The sequence below is a fragment of the Temnothorax nylanderi genome, unplaced genomic scaffold (assembly GCF_030848795.1).
Source record: "Temnothorax nylanderi isolate EJ_2023f unplaced genomic scaffold, tnyl_v1.0 TNYL_tig0103_pilon, whole genome shotgun sequence".
In the NCBI taxonomy this organism is placed as follows: domain Eukaryota; kingdom Metazoa; phylum Arthropoda; class Insecta; order Hymenoptera; family Formicidae; genus Temnothorax; species Temnothorax nylanderi.
The window spans coordinates 609,971-629,194 of record NW_027249165.1 but is presented as its reverse complement, the minus strand read 5'-3'; the positions used below and the strand labels follow the sequence as shown (position 1 = coordinate 629,194).

The window sequence follows — 19,224 nt, the reverse complement described above, 5'->3', positions numbered from 1 at the left end:
ATAATTCCTCGTTAAGAGGTTTTCGACGTCAAACACGGTGGTCCTCGAAACGCAAATGCAAATGAGGCACGTCGTTCTATATTGCGTTCGCCACAGTGGGTCGCATTAATCATATACAGCCGAGGCCCACGAGCTGACTTCGACTTTGTTGGTCCGTGCAACTCGCTCGGCCTGTCTTCCCATCAACAAAAGCGGGCGACATGATATGATCGCTCTTATCGAGATTGCATGCAAGACTGATATCTCTTTGGCGAAATTATAATTGCACTATTCTGATATCGTTGCAGGTGTAAGCATTAATAAAAAAAGATTAAACAACTTATTAAATAATTGTTAAAAGCATTTGTAATAAATATATGTTTAAACAATTAAGTTAAATGGTCGATATAATATCTCGATTATGTGATACAGTATTGCATACTATATTAAATAATATCTCAATTTTTATATGATTCTGGCTTGCATTATCTTCTTATAAAATTATGCTTTTTAAAACTACTAAAATAACACACGCGCATGCATAAGTGTAGTTGTATATCTAACGCCTTAAGAGTTAATACGTTATGATTAATGTTTCAGGTTCGTTATCGAGATGACTGTTGGGTCAGTGGATCGATTAAGGTGTCGGATTCTCCACTCCAATCGAAGCTATGGGTAAGTAGACTTTAAACTCATCTTTTCGTACCTTGAAATTGCTGGCGCGGTCGATTCTCGCATATACGTATATACACCATCAATACCGAGTCCAGGTTGTACTTATACGCGTCCCTATTCGGCGCCACTTAAGTGCCGACAAGCTTGTCTGTAACTCGTAACCACTCATCGCCGATCGGCCGTCGCTCTGTTTTCTGTCCCGTTCGAGTTCTCGATGTTAGCGGCCGAACATATCGAGAGCAAACGGCTCTTCCGGTAATCTTATATGGTGCAGAGCGGCAACGGGGTTGAACATAACTTTACCAAATAGCTTTTTGCCGACCGTCTCGAACGGTGGAAATCAGGAGAGGAGAAAATGACGCTTTAACGAAGCAATAACGTACGTAAAGAAAGGGTTATAGACTCGTAAGTGACTACTTAGGCCGCTAAATGGAAGCTTCCTCGCATAACTGTTCCGTTCAAGCTTCCAACATTGGATTGAAAAATTATCAAAACGTCGTAATTTCAATTGATAGAAAAGAAAAAAGTTGCTTGGAAAATCAATTACAATGAAATCGATTTAGAAATTTTGATAGAAAGAAGGAATAGATACACCTTCTGCTGATCGGAAGTTTTCTTTCGGACATGCCATTATAGGAAACCTTGAAATTTCTGACATTTCCGCCGTGATTCGAGCGAGTTTATCAAGTGTTGCTCGCGCAAAGTCATCAGTATTTTGTAAATGTGTGCGAAACAGACTGGCCATGGCATTCGTCTCCGGCTATTACCTTCGTGCCTTCACTACGAAACAAAGCGCTTCCTTCCCGCTGAGCGGTCGCATAATCGGCGGGTGCCCCGCGCGAACTCGTTTCTCCATGCGCTCAACACGAACGATTATTCCAAAAAAGCCTCTTCCGATTACGCGCACTTAATAGGCTGGGACTCGCACGGTAATTGCAAGGTTAACTGATTTTTAATGATGGGTCCGCCGATTGCTACCGCGATCTCGCGCGCCTTTTCTTTATGCTCCATCTCCTTTTTTTTCCCTTCTTCGGCTTCTTTCTTACGGCTCCCCTTGCCGTCCATCCCTCCTCTCTCGTTTCTTTATCTCTACGCATTTTTATCATCCAGTTTCGTTTGCGTAATCCTCTCGTGTGTATTTTTTTACTACTACAATAATTTAATATATTTACAATACACAACTCGGTAAAGCAGACAAGTTCTATAAAAATTTATTTATTAAGAAGTAGGATTTGCTAAAATTAAAATTAATTTTCTAATTGTCTATTTAACAAATTGTTATTTCTTTAAAAACAATGTTTTTTCTGAGTACATTGATGTCTTCTTTGGTGAATTTTGAATGCGATATTTACTTTTTCCAAAACGGCTCAAGCACTGTCTCGTTTATTAATTTCTTTTACCGGTTTTCATTACCAAAATCATAAAGAAGTCGACAGAAAAAGTAAGACCATTCTGTTACCGCTAAAGCGCCGGTAAAATACCGCTCCATATATCCGTAACGCCCGGCTGCACGTAATGATTCCTTGTTGCGGCCCCGGCAATGAATGCCGCGTAGCATACGTATATAGTACCTTGCGTAATCGCTTATCGCAACACGAATGCTACTCAAGACATAGTCTGCGAATTACTAAAACGAACGCGGCCCCACGTTAACCATAGATGTTCGTATTTATCGTGCGAACCGACCGTGCGAACGGGTTTCTCCCAAATCGACGAACATCGTCCTCGCATGGGGCCGCAACCTTGAAAAAATTCGGATAAACGAGAACCGAGGATGCGCCTGTCGACCAAATTCGACCGCGGAAGTAGAATCGGGACCTTGAATTTTAGTCGACCGCCGCGAACCAACTGCCTTGCGAACCCGCGCGCCAGCGTTGAAGCTGACCCGTTTGCCCAAGCGGTAGGGCCGATCGTCCACGGACAATAGTTTTACGCACGAGTGAAATCAAGATTGCGCAATGCAATCGCCATTACGTAGCGTCTGCGTGCCAAGTATATATATCGGCTCGTTTAATTGGCGTAGAGCGTAGACGTTCCTATGAGGAAGTCGGCCTCGTGACTTGCCCGTATTTTCGGCCGTGAGACATGAATCGCATTGAGACGAGCTGGATAATCGTCATAGAACGCGGGCTTTACGCTCTTAGCGAGAGTATTTCGGATCTACATACATGCGATTGGCGATTTTTTAGCGGTACAAGGGCAATGACGCGAGTTCGAGGGATCGGCTCGGACTCCATTCGGAAACGTCGTCCAAGAACGGTCAACAATGTAACGGAAATCGCTCCTAATACGTTAACGCCCATGCAACGTTATTACCGTGATGTACCTCATTGGCTTTGGCAACTGTGTCTGCCCTTCGGTCCAATGGTCCATTCAGTGACTCCGGACTCCGAAATCCGGTCGCTGCTTGAAACGAGCCATTGTGTCGCCGCGAGACATCCTCGCAGCATCCTCACACAAAAGAAGTCGCTTGTTGCTACCGCGTTGCTACCGTGTGAAGGTAGCAGGGCACAATAATCGTTGCAATGTTGCAGCAGCGGCCGGAGGACGATGGCCCCACCGTAACCATGTAGCGTATGTAAAGCAGAGAGAAAGGATGAAAAATAAAGAGAGCAACGCGCTAACGCGGCACGGCCTCTCGTCTCGCCGCGTCTCTTCGACGAGACGCCCTCGACGCCCTCAGCTCGTTCCTTGCTGTGCGACGCTTTGTCAATGTGTGACTAATAATAGTCACACGTCATTAAGCTTTTTCGTTCAGCTCGTGTCTTTTAAGTGGACGCTACTTACGCTTCAGAGTATTTTGGAGCAGTATTTTCTTTTGGTACAGTTTATGCCTACTTTCTCAACTTTCTTGAATTGTGGTTAAAGTGCTCTGCACATATGGAAGATATCAAAACAAAATTTTGTGAAAATTAATAGATTAAGAGCTATCGAGTCGAAAAGATTTTTTTATTCATCTTTTGTTAAGTGATCTGTAGTAAGAGAAAGTACGTGAGTGAATTCTATTCATTACACTGTGAAATGAAAATATTTCGGATGATGCTATATTGTGCCTAGTAAAGTAACGATAATGAGTCGAGGGAAATGTTAAAAGTCTCATTATAGACACTCACGACTTGGAAAGTTGGGAATAAAAAATAACTCTGCAAAGACTGATTTATGTTGATGTTGCATGAACAATATCACTAATATTAATAACATCATAAAGTGTTTAAAGAGTATCAGCTAGAATGTTAAAGAGTTTTTTTTGCAAAATAATTGCGCGTGGAAGCAACGTACGGCTACACGATGAAATGTTAGAGTCGTTACCTTAACGCGCGAGAAGCGAAACGAGGTGGATGCGAGACGATAAAGACGTCGTCCAGCGCATCCCGCGCCCTTCCCAGAAGGGATCTCTGAAACAGGGTTGGAGTCGAGATCCTGCGGATCTCTAAGACTTAAGCCTCTAGTCGCTCCGCATCCTCGCGTGCTCGCGCCGGCTCTGTTCTCGACGTGGACGTTAGTCACAGGATTAGAAGGGTGCCAGTTCGCGCGCTTCGAAATTCGTTAACTCGTAGATGTATTCACAAGTCGGGCAGTGCGGGGAGGAAGGGAGGAGGTAAGAGAAAAAAAAGGCTAAGGGCAAGCGGGAAGAAAGAGTGATCGCGCGAAGCGTGCACTGCCTTTCGGACGGAGAGGAGGAAGAAGTAGAGCGATTCGTATGATGCCGCATTCCGACAGATCGAAAGGAAGACGCGGAGAGAGAGAGAGAGAGAGAGAGAGAGAGAAAATATTTAGGGTTCGCCGGTATAATTACGACGTAGCGAGATATATTTTATTGCCTATTTTGCGAGTTATTTGGGATCCTGTAGGGTTTTTTGTAGAGCGGAACCGAAACTACGCACCCGGACTTGAAGTCGGTTTTGCATCTCCATTTATACATTAAAATAAAAAAATATCCGTTTTGTTAACAATCCGTTTTATTAGACGTAATGTAAAATTTTACAATTATATTAATGGTTGTAATTACAATAACAAGAAATTAAATCAAAAGAAGAACTCTTTTCCTTTGCCATATTGCTTATTTACCTCGTCTATTATACCAAATGGTCAACGTTGTCTTGAATTTATTCGATTACTTTTTTTTTTATTGAACTTGGTCCAGATGTAAACCGCACATAATATACATACATAAATGCTAAGGGTCTCTTTCTCAGATTAATTCGCGATACGTATGCATACAAGTAGCAGATAGTATCAGAAATAGACTTTTTCCACAGCGGATTAAAAGCTTAAATATCTAGATCTCGCGAAAGAGCTAGGAAACTAGTTTCACCCGTTTTGTCCCTCACGTTTTCATCATCCAACCCTCTTTACGTCGGGAGATACACTTCGGTCCACGGTGCTCGGTTTCGACCGCAAAACTCGTCTCCGGCTTTCCTGCGCTAATCGACTTACGTAGTAGGTAAGTATATCCCGTGAGTGATATCATCGTATTAACCCCAGGTCCGAGTCGGTTGCGCGCATAAATAGAATCGTCTTTGCGCCGCAATGTGATCTCGTGGCATAGGGGTTAATGTAGATGCGTGTGTGCGCACAAGAAGAGGGTCAATTCTCCTCTCCTCTCTCATGCGTTAACAGTGATACTTTACGCGAATCCGATGCTCATTCATCCATATAGGTATATATATATGAATAAGGGTGACGGTGTCACAATGATCTGCTTACATATTAATATGAAATGGAATCTGGATTCGATGCGTGAAACCGATGAGAGAAAGAAAAGAGAGTTAAAATTATTATATGTATATTTTTTAAATAGATATTTGCATTGTGGATGTTCTAAGACTTCAATGTCAACTACTTGCACAAGCATCCAAACGGGATTTGACATTTACTTTTAACACGATTTCACTCAGAAACACGATGTAACGACGCTATACAAACGTACGCGTCTTCTCTTCCTACGTCGTCCCGGAGATTAACAATCTCCTTATCGCATTCTAAATCTAGCACTCGCGTAATATTTTATCCTTGCGCATCTGCAGCAACCTGCACTGCCGGATGAAGCTCGTCTCGATTATGATCGTGCCACCCGACTGCCTTGGAGCGGCTCTAAAAAAAAATATGGCACGTCGGTTTAATCCGCCTTGCCATTTGTACTCGCGATAAGTGCGCTCGTGCGACTCTACTTCGCGTTTAATTAATCGCGACGGCCACGTTCCAGGAACGACGCCGGCCGACTCGGATCCACATTTCGACCGGAGAAAGTGTCGCAAAAAAAAAAAAAATCAAAGTGCATCGCCAGGAAATACAGGGAACAACAATCGTGTGATCGTATAGAAACTATCGTAGAAAAAAAAAACCAGACAATTATCCGTTAGAAAGGCAATAGACCGTGACGAAAATACTAACCGCTCATTAGGCGCTTTCGTTAATACTTCGTTAGAATATTTTGCCATTTTACGCACGTAGTCGTGCAACATTTTCACCCATTTTACCTGTATCGCGTGCATTCCCGAGGCCGGCCTTTTACATAATCCTCCCACGCGGACGGAGTAATTGGCGCGGCGCGATAAACGCGTTCCGGTTCGCCGGAATTATCTGGAGAGGAGACGCGTTTATAAGGATTACTCGTCGGCTTTGTGTATACGTATCGACCGGTGCGATGGTGATTCATAGATTTCACACGCGCGGCTTTTCTGGCGCCCGACCCACGCCGCCGCGCCGCGGCGTATCGCGGCTACAGCCGCATGTGCACCACGCAAAGTGTAAAATTGCGCGAGGAGGAAATAATGTAGCAATCGTTCCTTGGCGAGCGTTACCTTATGCCTACGCGTCCTTCGCAAAATTGCGTACTTACGCAGAATCGTACCGTACTCGACTCGCGGCAGCGCGCGATCTCGTTCCCCGTGATCGTGATTACCCCGATTACCCGAGCACTTTATTACACGGAAATTGTGAGATTGATTGATACCGTAAATTGCGGTTACTTGTTATGCTTAAAGATGACATTAGCGCAACATGTGTAATTAAAAGAAGTAAAAGAACTCTTTAGAGAAATATAGAAAAATAGCAATGGCGAGTTCTAAAAGTGCATTGGTGCCGTATGCAAGCGAATTGCAATTATACGATTGCTTTAGAGGTAATGCACCAAGACTATTTCGGTCGAGGGAATTAATGGCGAAACACCGAGACGAAATCAACGTAAGACCCGAGCGATTGCAACGCGTTCGTTCGAAATGCGATCGATACGCTTCATGGTAAGGTCGAGCGTGACCCGATAGCTACGAGATGTTCACGTCGGTACGGCGCGCAGCGTTAGAGATGTCGATGTTGAAGCCAAAGTCGACCCCGCGGCGGAGGATCAAGACAATGGACGGCCCGATTGCGCAAGATCTGCTTCCGTTCCCGAGACACAGTGTGTTTTCCGTGCTGCGCGAGCCACGGAGCCAATGTCGCAATCCTGGCAAAGGCAGGATGTCGACGAGGCTGCTTAGTGCACGGTTCTCTGCCCATGCCGATCCTGATTCCGTTTGGACATCCTCCCTCGCGCTTCTCTGCTCCCCGATTCGTCTCCCTTTCCACGTCGTCCCGCTGTCTCGTTCTCGATCGATCCCCACTTCGCGGCAGGTGCCGCGATCGCGATCGCAAGAAAGTTCCGACGAAGGACATGCTCGATGTAATTGCGATTAGACGAAGCGAAATCCGGCTGCAAGTACAACAGTGTATGTGGATTAAGCGATATTTTTAACATGTACTTATCATTTTCATTTCTTTGAGGATGCAATTAAATTAATTGAAAACATTTCCGTAGAATCATCTTCCAATATCTTTTAATATATCATTTTTTTTAATTTATCAAATAATACTGAATTAATTTATTTTATATTTAAAATTTTTTTTCAAGAATTTACATACGTAAGATTAATTCAAAGACTGTACAACTTAATTATAACTTTTTTTATAATGCTATTTTATTATTATTATGTTAACGTTATTTACTATCGCTATGCTCGCAGCAGCTTAGGCTTTACACAGTTTACACATGCCTAATTGCAATTTTATCTAGACATTGCGATCTTCTTTAGCAAGACGAATCCAAGCTCTTTCTAAACGTGATCTGCCTGTTTGCCGGAAGTATTGCGCACATGGGGGCCAGGAGAGGGGGGTCAAGAGGCTGCGTTTCCGGCGACGGAATCGGCAAGGACAAGCCGGGACCTCGCGCCAGATGCATCCTTCGCTGCACAAGCTGGCGGTTTCTTCTTTAGCGCTGGGACCGCTGGAAACGGAACTTCGCGGCTCGCAGCACACAAATACCCCGTGCGACTTGTCGCGACGATGCGCTCTTAACAATATGCTTAGACTTAGTGTTAGTGTTTTCGTAATGTACGGAAAGGCGGACACGGAGATGGATAGCTCGAGCCTGATTGAGGAACTCAATTATCCATTCAATTAGGGAGATACGTAATTATCCATTTTAAATGTCGATGCTGCAATTTTAACGATGATAAATAAAAGCAAAAATAAATATGATACGTATTAATGATTGGACATGGGATTTTTTATGCAGATTGGTGAAAAAGAGCAATTAATAACAAGATTTTGTTATGTATAATATTCAACATATTTATACTTAACATATGTTGCAGTAGACATATGATGGATATCATAAATAACAAAATCTTAGTTATTAATTGCTCTTTTTCCTCAATCTAAATAAATAAAAAATCCGATGTCTATTAATGATAAACAAATTAAGTGTTTGTAAGGCGTAAAAAACGATTGCGCAATCTGCGCAAAACAACGCAGCAAAGAATGCCGCATTTTCGCGATACATCTCGTAAATTATACACGTGCAATTTATTATGGCTATATGTGAGACTCGGTATATGAATGCCGTTTTCTCGAGCTACTCCTTCTGGTTCTTGCACGATCGTACGGGATCTGCGGGATCGTAGGCGCGATTTACTTTCACCAAACGCATCGTGATGACGCCTTCCGAGGGACGTTATACTCCCTTATTTCCGACAGAGCGCTCGGGCCTTGTGCACTCATTCGTTCGGGGACCACGTTTTTCGTATTCATGTATGCGGCCACGCCCCGGTAGTGCGGTATGGACCGTGCTTCTTGCCCCAGCGTCTGGTCTACTTCATTAGCGCGGACCAAGCGAGTAGGTATATACGCGCTTAACGCGACTTTACATACAACCGGAGAGACACCGAAAGCTAGTCGTACACGACGTTTATGCGTGTTGCTGTCATATTATTGGTGCTTCGAGTGAAAAAACATCATCTGCCTTTACGTTGCGAGATCCATGCAGAATATGCAGAAGCGGAATTTTCACTTTCTTGTACTTGCTTAGCAGATTATAGCACCTATATATTTCTTAATTTTATAAATAACATAATAGAACGATGAGAGACTAAATTATTTTCCAAATAAAAATATTGTACAATATCAGGTTATTTGCTAAATCCATGTTAAAATCGATAATAAAAAGCTTCCGCAAATAATTTTTTTTATTCCACTCTCGATACATTTTTTTATTAAAAAAGATCTGCATTCTTAGAAATTGTTATGCTACTTTATATTACAAAATCATGTGGTTTTCGCAGAATCTATGACGTCCATCGTCTAATTTTTTTACTGCATTTACTGCAAACGCATTCGGCAGATGCACTTTAATCGCGGTGAAACGCGATTTTGCATACGACCTCTATATTGCCGGTGCTTTTAATTTGCCAGCTAACAAGGGTACCTGCGCGTACTTAGCTGCGACCTATCGTAAAACTTTCACAGTATGATTTACGCACCGCACCGCGCACCGTCACCATGGTTTCAAAAAAATGCCTCTGATTTTGTACTTTTTCCTCTCGTATGCGATCTCGCGTATTACCTGGTAATGGACATATGGCAATTATTCAAGGCACTTGCATGGCTATTACGGCATTCGCGCAACAACAGTTCTTACTTAAGGACGTTTACCGGTCCTTATACTAGAGAAAATCGATTTTCTATAGATTTTCTTGAAACTGTGAATATACGTTAATTTAGGTGTGCTTTATGCGTGGTATAAATTTCAGTACTTCTTGCGGTATAAAAAAATCAAGATACTGAGCCTCAAAGTTTCAACTTTTACTAAATTTTGGTAAAAATTGAAACTTTGGAGGCTCAGTATCTCGATTTTTATACCGTAAGAGGTACTGAAATTTATACCACGCATAAAGCACACCTAAATTAACGTATATTCACAGTTTCAAGAAAATCTATAGAATTTTGATTTTCTCTAGTACAAGAACCGGTGAACGTCCTTAAAAAAAAAAAAAGGAGGAGATTCCTAATGTTTATCGGTTCCGACGAATACAATTTGACAGAAAGCAAAGACGATTGTGCCACTGACAAATCTATTGGACTTTGGTATCTCGCATGTAAAGTAGTTCTTAATGAAATCTCACATGACATATTTAACGATCTTTTCGTAACGACAGCATACACACATTACATATATACACGCGCACGTACAATACAATTTTAAATAAAAAAAATATTAATACCGTTACAGTAATATGAATATTAACTCTTCATGGATACAGCTTACTTCACTCAATTTATCTGTTATGTAATTTTAATCACACATCATTATATATTTCGATTTATAGCCTGTTGAAAAAGAATGCTTTAGATTGTTTAGATAATTCATGTTCACGTATTCTACTTTAACGTGAGCGCATACTCGGCTATTTGACACGTACCTGGTCGCGATAGGGGATCGTAGAATAAATGGATCGAGCTCGAGGATCGATCCGTATACCCGTGCATCCTCCCGCGGGATCGGATGCGAGGAGAGGATCGCAGGAGGTCGGAGCGGGACGCGGCATGCCGTGCATACCGTACATCGTGTCGATTCGGAGATTAATGGTGCTTTAATAACGTTAATTGAAGCCCTTAGAAGAATCGATACGACGCCGATCGGACCGGTATCGTTTCGAGATACCGATCGATCTTATGATAAATAGTCAGCGGCACTGCGGGCGACCGTTCCGACGCCTTCTTCGCCCTCGCCTTTTCTTTTATTCTTCCTATAAGGATCTCCACTTCTTTTTCTTTTCTTCTACCTCTCTATCTTGCTTTCCTTTGCCGCGCGTCGTCCTCCTCCTGTCACGGGAACCATTTGTGAGCGATGCTATATCGCTTAGTAATAGTCGGATGTACGTGAATATAAACATGTCTTGAGCGAATTTATCTACTTCATTTCTAATCGACGTGATTTACCACGGTAAACGTTCTCGAAATTATAAATTGTAAAAATATAACAAGTGACAATTTCAACTATGATGCATTATTTTTCTAATGATATTTACATTACCATTATTAAGGATGTATCTAGTATAATAAGATGTAGGTATTCAGAATAAAGTAAGTCACAAACCAAATAACAATGGCGGTTAGACGCTATTGAAATGTAGCGTTTTTGAACTTCGACACAATAACACAGCACTTTTTTAGTAATTTATCTTCTTCATTCTTTTTCTTTTCAGGAAGACAACCTTTTAGAAGACGATGATTTTTCATAAATGACGATTTCCTCAATGAGAAAAACACAGATGTTCGTTAATTTGTCCGTCGAGGTTGACAGATGACACAAAAGGTAATTTTAATTTTCAATGGAAAATCTTTTCCATTAGCTTCCCATAATAGTTTCTTCGATTTAAAGCAAAAATGTTGTTTGTCCACTGAGAAAAAAATTTCTGCATTTTAGTAAATATTAGTTTGCATACAACTGTGACTCCATTTACTAAAATGAAGAAAATTTTGCTTTTTATTAGTATATGTGTATTCACTGAGAGAAAAATATAGATACTAATAAAAAGGAAAATTTTCTTAATTTTAGTAAATAGAGTCACAGTTGTATGCAAACTAATATTTACTAAAGTGCAGCAGAAAAATTTTTTCTCAGTGTTGACTATTACAAAATCACAGAAATTAGAAAATCCAAAATATGAAAGCGAGAAGGAATCTCTAAGAATATTTGTAACAAGTTTTTTTAATGGAAAATATTTTCCATTAATCCCATAATAGCTTATTCGATTTAAAGCAAAAATGCTGCTTCTGTTGATTTTATTAATAAATCACAGAAATTAGAGAATTTAAAATATGAAAGCGAAAGGGAATCTCTGAGAATGTTTGTAACAAGTTCTTTTTACCACGAGATTGGCGATCTAAATGACAGCGGCAGGTTTGCGAGACATTTGAAGGTGCATGCTTATTTAAAATAATAGAATTAGATGGTGGCGCGATTTCGATTGGCCAAGCCGAGCCAGCGCGAGCGACCATGACCCGGGGATAATAAAACGAGCAACAATAGACAATGGCGGTCCCATGCTCTACATACGCAAAACGCGGTAGGCACGCGCGAGCGGCGAGGCGTAGGTAAGCGTAAGCAAACGCACACAGGAGCGGACGCGTAGCGTGCGCATGAGTGCGCCCGCGCTCGAGCGCGTATATATATGTGCATGCGTGGCTGCGTGCGCGAGTGCGTGTGGCGCTCACGCGACGCTCTCTATCTCGCTCGCGCTCGCCCGACAATTCGCTCTCGCCGGCCGGCAAAAGTGTTGTCGCTAATTGTCGTGGCGCAATCGCGCATTGTCCGCGAATTAATCGTCATGAGAAACGTCAGAGCGTGCACTGCCATTGTTGCACGACAGCAGCCGCGCTCGGGCGAGCGACCCGGTCGCGCGAGCTTCGTTGCAAGTGTTACGCGGCCTTTTACAATAATTCGGGGCGCGCGAAAGTAACAGCGCGCGAGCGCATTAGACGTTAGGATGGACGGATAGGCGGGTAGGTGTCAAGTAGGTAGGTGGACGAACGGATGAATAGATAACTCTGCATGCACGTGGGCAGGCGCTCCTCCCAATGCGTCTTCGTCCTCGTTCATAAGACCGTCCGCGCACGTGTGCCGCCTAGGAATCAATTCTTACTGGAGCGCGATTAGGGAAACGGCTCACTCGCGGGTAACAATTACTTCCGATGATGAAAGAGTATCGTGCGCGACCATTAGACGAGTCTCGCGCACGTAATCGGTGTCGGAGATGGACGCGATATGATGACTCAACCGGTTCATTTTTATGAAAGATGCGTCGCTTGATTGTAGGACAAACATAATTATATCTGTCGGATCGTTCGGATGTGTTATTCTACCGGTTCGCCAATCGCGCTCCGATCGGCCGCGCGCAGTCATCGATTTTCGGGCGCCTCGGTCTCGAAAGAGGTGCCGGGGCCTCGCGCCACCCACGCGAGATGCTTTTCACGCCTCTGACGCGACTAGTTTCCTTTGGCGGGGCACCGTGTCCCGGCTGTTGGCCCTTCGGATATCTTCGACATGACAGATAACACAATGGCTTTAATATGCCGCACCGTGAAAAGGGTAAAGAGGTGCCCACGACGATGGCGCCGATGAATGGTGGCTACGAGGCGATACAGAGACCCTCTCCCTATCTTATCGGATCTCCTGCGCGAGTTGCGGCACAGGCCAGGCAATGCCCCGGACAGTGGTTCCCATTGTTCCACGCACTCCCCCGCCGCATCACCCCGCATCTTGTGGCAATCCTCCTCTCTCTTTCTCTCTCTCTCTCTTTGCCGACCTACGTTCCGACTTGGATCGTTCGGATCTGAATCGCTCGATTGCGCTAGATAGCTACACTCCGGTGTAGGCGATCCCGCTCGTAGAGCGCGATTAGATTAACGTGCAAGAGAGATCAGTTACCTTTTTTTACCTTGGGAGGAATTTCAGGCATTCTGTTAGAAACTAGGGTCTTTGAAACGTTTAATTGAAGACTAGGATGAGAAGGTAATACGATATTACCTGAGGGAAATAGCTAGGTAGGCTGTTAATTTGCATCTTATATCGTGATTTGATCGAGGATCAGTGGTATTCTATCATGTTCTATCATGTTAATGGATCGATCATATTGCAATAAGCGATGCGGCCCACGCTCGTCGAAAAGTCGAGCATTGCCATACGCTGTAGATCGAACGTGAAGAAAAAAATCCGGTCACCGACACCCACGCTTATTTAAAGCTTATGGGGATTCTCGTTTTCCGTCGAAGGCTTCGCCGATTGAATATCGCTCTCAATGGATCGATTAAGATGTACTTTCCACGAATACCGGGATTCACATTCGCCATCCGCGGTCGCAACACCTTTCCCGCTACCGCGTTCTCGTTCACTGGCGGTAGGATATCTCCGTTCTCCGACTGATACCGAAAGCGAGCGCAACGCCTTCGATCGCTCGAACGCATATAATGTAACGCCTCCTCGTTCGTGCATCATCGGTGCTGAATGACTTAATAAAAGAATCTCGATTACGCCAGACGAGATTCCATCCGCCGCGGGCGAACAAAGGGGCGACGGACGGGCCTCCCACCGGCGCGGCGCGGCGCGGCGCGGCCGGCCGCGTTCGTTCAGCCGGCGCGCACGAGTGCCGCGAGAAAAGGCCTTTCCTGGACGGCTAATACCACGGATTTATGTGGGTTAGGGCGTCGACTCTCCGCGCGCGCGCGCGCGCGAGCATGCAAGAAAATCTCACTCGCTTGCTTGCGCGGCTCCAGGTGACTCATACGCATCTACCCACCTAATCCGGTGTACGCCACTCGCCCGTCGCCCGAGCGCCACGTCCGTCTTGGACGGAAGAGCGAGCGAGCGAGCACGGGAAGGACGGTGGTGTGCGAGATGGCAACACGAGGAAGAAGAGACTTGTGCACAATGAACGGGCGAGAGCGACAAGTTGGAGTCGGACGCGAAACACAATGCGGGCGTGGGTCCTTGCGTCAGGCGACGCGACGGCCAACGAGGCGAATCCGGCGATCCTTCTTCTCCATCACGTTGGTGTAGGTATACTCTCTTCTTCTCTTCTCTCCGCCGATTTCACTCTCGGTGAGCTCCTCCACCACCTCCGGCGAGCGATGCGCTCTCTGTCTTTGTGAGATCTACACTTTTCCTTTCGTCCGGACGTGTCGTAGCGGCCGCCGCGGCGGCGAACGGGGATACCGACTTGTGCAAGTGTTTTGACCTACCTGTGCCCCGCGGAGACGCGCATCGCGCCCTCGTTACCTCGCGCGCGGAAAGCTCTTAGGGGAAACCTTGAAACCGTTTTGCAGTCATCGAGATTGAGAGACCTGCCACTCGCTCTCTCGTTGCTCGGCAGAGCGAGGCGAAAATGCGCGCCATTCTTCGCGATGCGGCGGGGTCATCGCGCTGGTTGCATTCGTTGCGCTTATCGTTGAGAATTAAAGCCTCAACGAACGCTAGGTGATCTTTGTCGTTTGACATAAGGTGTCATGAGTTATATATACTATATATATTTGTAACAATGAAACTCTCAAATTCTATAAGTTATATGTATACGTATTTAGTCGCAATTAAAAAATGCATGGTTGAAAAAAGGATAATCGGCGAACAAACAAATTGTTACCAAGCTATATATCGAACGTTCCTACATTTAAGATTATTATCGATGTCACCTTAATCGTCCTTATCGTCCTTATCGTGTTCAACCCTTGACTGTGCTTGCACGCTGATCGTCGAATTACACCGTGTACGTTCAAGAATGTAGGTATGTACATACACGTGGTGTGCCGTCTCGGTCGTGATTTACGATTAGGTAGTCCAGAAATCGACAGTACATGGCCAATAAGAAGAAAATGCTCTCAACAGGAGCCGGCGAACGGCACGATCTACGGTCTAGGTAAGGTGATACGCTCCCGCTCGTGCGAGCAAGTTCGATCCGCGAGCAGGTTTCGCTAAACACAACGTGGTCTACGACGTCGGTAAGACGTATCGCTGCGATTACGCCAACTTATCCAGTGTCCAGCTTTCGGCTTCACCAAAAGCAACGTCGCGTCCTGTTGACGCGACCCTTCCTGCAGCGTCAACACGATTTCTACTCCAAATTGCATCCGGCGGCATTCTTTTGGCGTTGGTTGGAAACATCCGTAACTTTATCTGCCCGCGATCTACCCGCCCGCAATAAACCCCTGACGAGCTGAAGCTCAAATTGATTCGTCGGTGCCGCAAACACGGAGGTCGTCCGCTTCTATCTTATCTTCTCTTACCTGTCGAAGCGTCCGGATTTTATAGCCCCAAGGAGGAAGCTGGCGAGCACCTGCCCGCCCGCCCGTGAGTGCGGCGGCGGTCGAGAAGAAATGATTACGGACCATTGTTGAGTAGTGTGTTTAGGATCGGTTTTTAGCGCTTCGAAGCGCGCGTTCGCGCATCGGGTCGAGTCGGCGCCTGTATTCTGAAAGACTTCAACGATACATTGTGTCTGTCTCACCGCGAATTTCGTTCTGTGAAACGTGCCGAAAAATTTATTACGAGCAAATATAAAGCAAACTTTTTTTTCTATATTTTTAGTACAACAATATGAGGAGAAAACGTGGAGAATTTTTTGTGAAAGTCAATTTTGCGAGAAAATATTATTACGAGTGAAAATCTGATGAGGATAATACAGGTCATATTTTATAGCGAAATTGGCTGGATTAGCTGGCTGAGTATGAACAGCGGTATGCGATACTTGTCGCCCTGGTCACGCACAAACTATATTTGTCTCACGAGTATACCGAGTGAACGTTCGGTCGTATGTAACGCGTAACCGAGCATAAAGAAGACTCGCCAGCGAGAGGGTGAAGACACTTCAGGGTCAACTGTTCGCGCATCGATATGTGGCCCTCGTATAACTCTCTCGTGTAAGTTCATACCACACGTGAGTTACGAATAACTGTTCGTACCGCGGCGTGATTAAGATACCATCGCTATCCGATATCTCTATCGAACCAATTGTCCGTAATAACATGTATCTCACCGAATTGTATTTGAAAATTATGAGGATAAGAAATAAGTAGAATGAAATACACAGAATCAACAATAATTATGTTATATTAATGTCGATTTGCGACGGTGGTCTTTATTACGTTCCGCGTGTATCGTGTATCCCGTTACAAACGCACACTGATTATTATTTATTACGTTTCTTTGTGCGTCGCACAGAAGAGATGGAAAGCCTGCTATTTTCCCATATTCGCGCAACGTCTTTTTGCTTTCCTCTCGAGGGGGACACAGGACCGCGGGAGGAAATCGTGGGGGTAGAGAGGCATTGTCACGTTCCTCGCCGGCGCGGCGCGGCGCGGCGCGGCGCGGCGCGGCGCACGGTATAAGAGAGCGCGATACGCGGGCCCGCGTCGCGTCTAGAACCTATAGTTAGGAGTTAGAAGCCCACACGGTAGCGAACATTGTTATTCAAATCAGCCATTGTCTCCGGGCCCGACAGATGCTAATTTTTAAGTCCCGGCTTATTACGCGCACGGGCGTTTTCAGTGCGTTCGGATATAGAGCGACGGGCTCCCTGGTCGGCTCGCGCTTGCAATCCGCTCGCTTTAGGACGACGCCCTAAAAGTTTCTCCGCATCGCGCTTATATCCGATATCGCGCGATCCCGCCCGCTAGACAGCGTGATCTTAACCAGAAACAAAGGAACCGTCGCCTCCTATGTGATGCGTTACATCACTTTCTCTCCGAGTTTAATCGGCGAATTCTCCAGCGGCTATTAGCTCGATCCTCGGCGAACTCTCCCGACGTAGATCCCCGTTTCAATTTCTCGCGACAGACTAAGTATAATATGAGATTTTAATAATTAGGACTAATGGTTTGGCGCAGAACGTCGGAAGATTATACAGTCCGAAACGCAAATAAAACATGGCAAATCGATTTCACGCAGAGCAGTTTAATGTTCGGTTTAATATACTATTAGAAAATCTGCAAGTGAGGTAACTTTTCTCTCTAAATGAGATTCATTCAAAAAATCTCAGGCGTAAATTATTTTCCATTTATATGAATTATATAAATTAACAGACTTTCAATAGGATAAAAATCAATACATATATTGAAGATCCGTATTAAAGGTGTTCTCTTATCATGTTTTAGTGATCATCGTCGACTTTGTTGACGTTCGTCTGACGCGATTCGCGAAAACGTACGTGTCGAACTTCGCTCACTCGCTCGCTCGTTCTCGCGCGCTGCGGGATATTTTCGAGACGGGCGATAAAGACATAAAGAAGGGACGTGCGACATCCTGCCCCGCGGGCGGGCATTGGCGAGGTATAAATCATCCGCGCGAGGGATTGCATTTCAATGCCCGGGGCTGGATAAGTAACGCGCGCGCGCGAGCGCAGGAGCGAGATCGCGAGCGCGACAACCGGCGCGACTGCCGATGCAACCGCTCGGCGGTTTTATGCAACGCGCGCGCGTAGTGGCGCGATGAGCCGGCTATCGGAGGTGCACATCCCTCGTTACAGATGCAGCGGGCGCGTATCCGGCAAGCCCGTGCAGGACGATGCCGACGACAAAGAGAGTTGTTGTCGCTCCAAGACTGACGGGCTCGTCTTTTTCTTTCATTCCTTTCCCTCCCATTTTTTTTTCATTCCGCTCTAATGTATGTCACCGGATTTCACGTCGATCAATCGTCATTTCGTTGGTTGCGTGCAATCGAGAGGTACGCAATCGGCGCAAACGCTTGTACGCTATTCACAATTACCAAGAATTATCATTATCTATCTTGTTCTCGCTCAATAAATACACATTTTGCATTAACTAAAATTGTGATGATTTTTTACTATTAATATTTAGAAAATCATGATTTTTAATGACTTATAATTTTGAAGCAATTACTTCATCTCGTTTGCTCTCAATTGCTTTCAATTTTATTTGCCTATGAGTTCTGCTTTGAGCAATTCCTCGGACAGCAAATAATCGAGAATTGTTTATTTTTTTCGAATTTGTTGTGTTTACACATAATATTGAAAAATATTAATTCATATATCTGTAATTATGCTACTTTTCGAGACGTTGAGTTTCGTAGCTTTCGTATAGACAATCAAGAGAATGTGACGAAGGTGGCGGCGATCAACGGGCGTGAAAGATCGCCGATCTCGTTCGCGGTACGTCGAACGACAGATCGGGAGATGGTGTCGAGCGCGGTGCGCGTTCGTTCGATCCGCACGCGTGGAACGGTCGACCGCCGATAAACGCGACGATGCACGCTTCGCAGCCAATGGCATAAATCTCGGTCCGCGCGGCACGTATATGCGTGCGGTGCCCGAGCCACGCACTGGGCGTGTCGCACGCAACGCCCGGCACGTGGACAGTCGGATACGCATCGACAAGCTCTCTCACATGAGTTGTCAGCCGCGGCTGTTCCTCGCGCTGACGTAAACATGCATTTTGCGCGTGTAAAGAGTTCATTACTGGAGTCTCACATGCGGTATAAGAGAGTTCGATATATCAAAGATATTTTTACCACACTTCGCGCGATCGTACTATCTACAATTCAAACGCGGAAGACCTCACCGTTCGATTATCGCGGCTATTCGTACGCCGTACGTGTCCGATTTATTTTCAGACAGCGAGCGACACGTTTATAAAATTTTTTTTACGGTGCAGATATAAATGTATCCTTCTCGGCGCAACGTTACCCAAACGTGGCGAACGACTTATTGTTTTCTTCGCTCGGCTAGGAAGCTCGTCTAAGTGTCATCG

General features: G+C 44.9%; 1 long non-coding RNA gene across 4 annotated transcripts in view; it reads left to right on the top strand.

The window, feature by feature from the left end:
• Positions 1-19,224, top strand: part of LOC139775719 (uncharacterized) — an 86,025-nt gene that overhangs the window by 11,921 nt on the left and 54,880 nt on the right. For all 4 annotated transcript variants that reach the window (XR_011718912.1, XR_011718909.1, XR_011718911.1 and 1 more), the window contains exons 2-3: positions 580-654; positions 11,175-11,284. This is a non-coding gene — a long non-coding RNA (uncharacterized lncRNA). The remainder of the gene's footprint in view (positions 1-579; positions 655-11,174; positions 11,285-19,224) is intronic.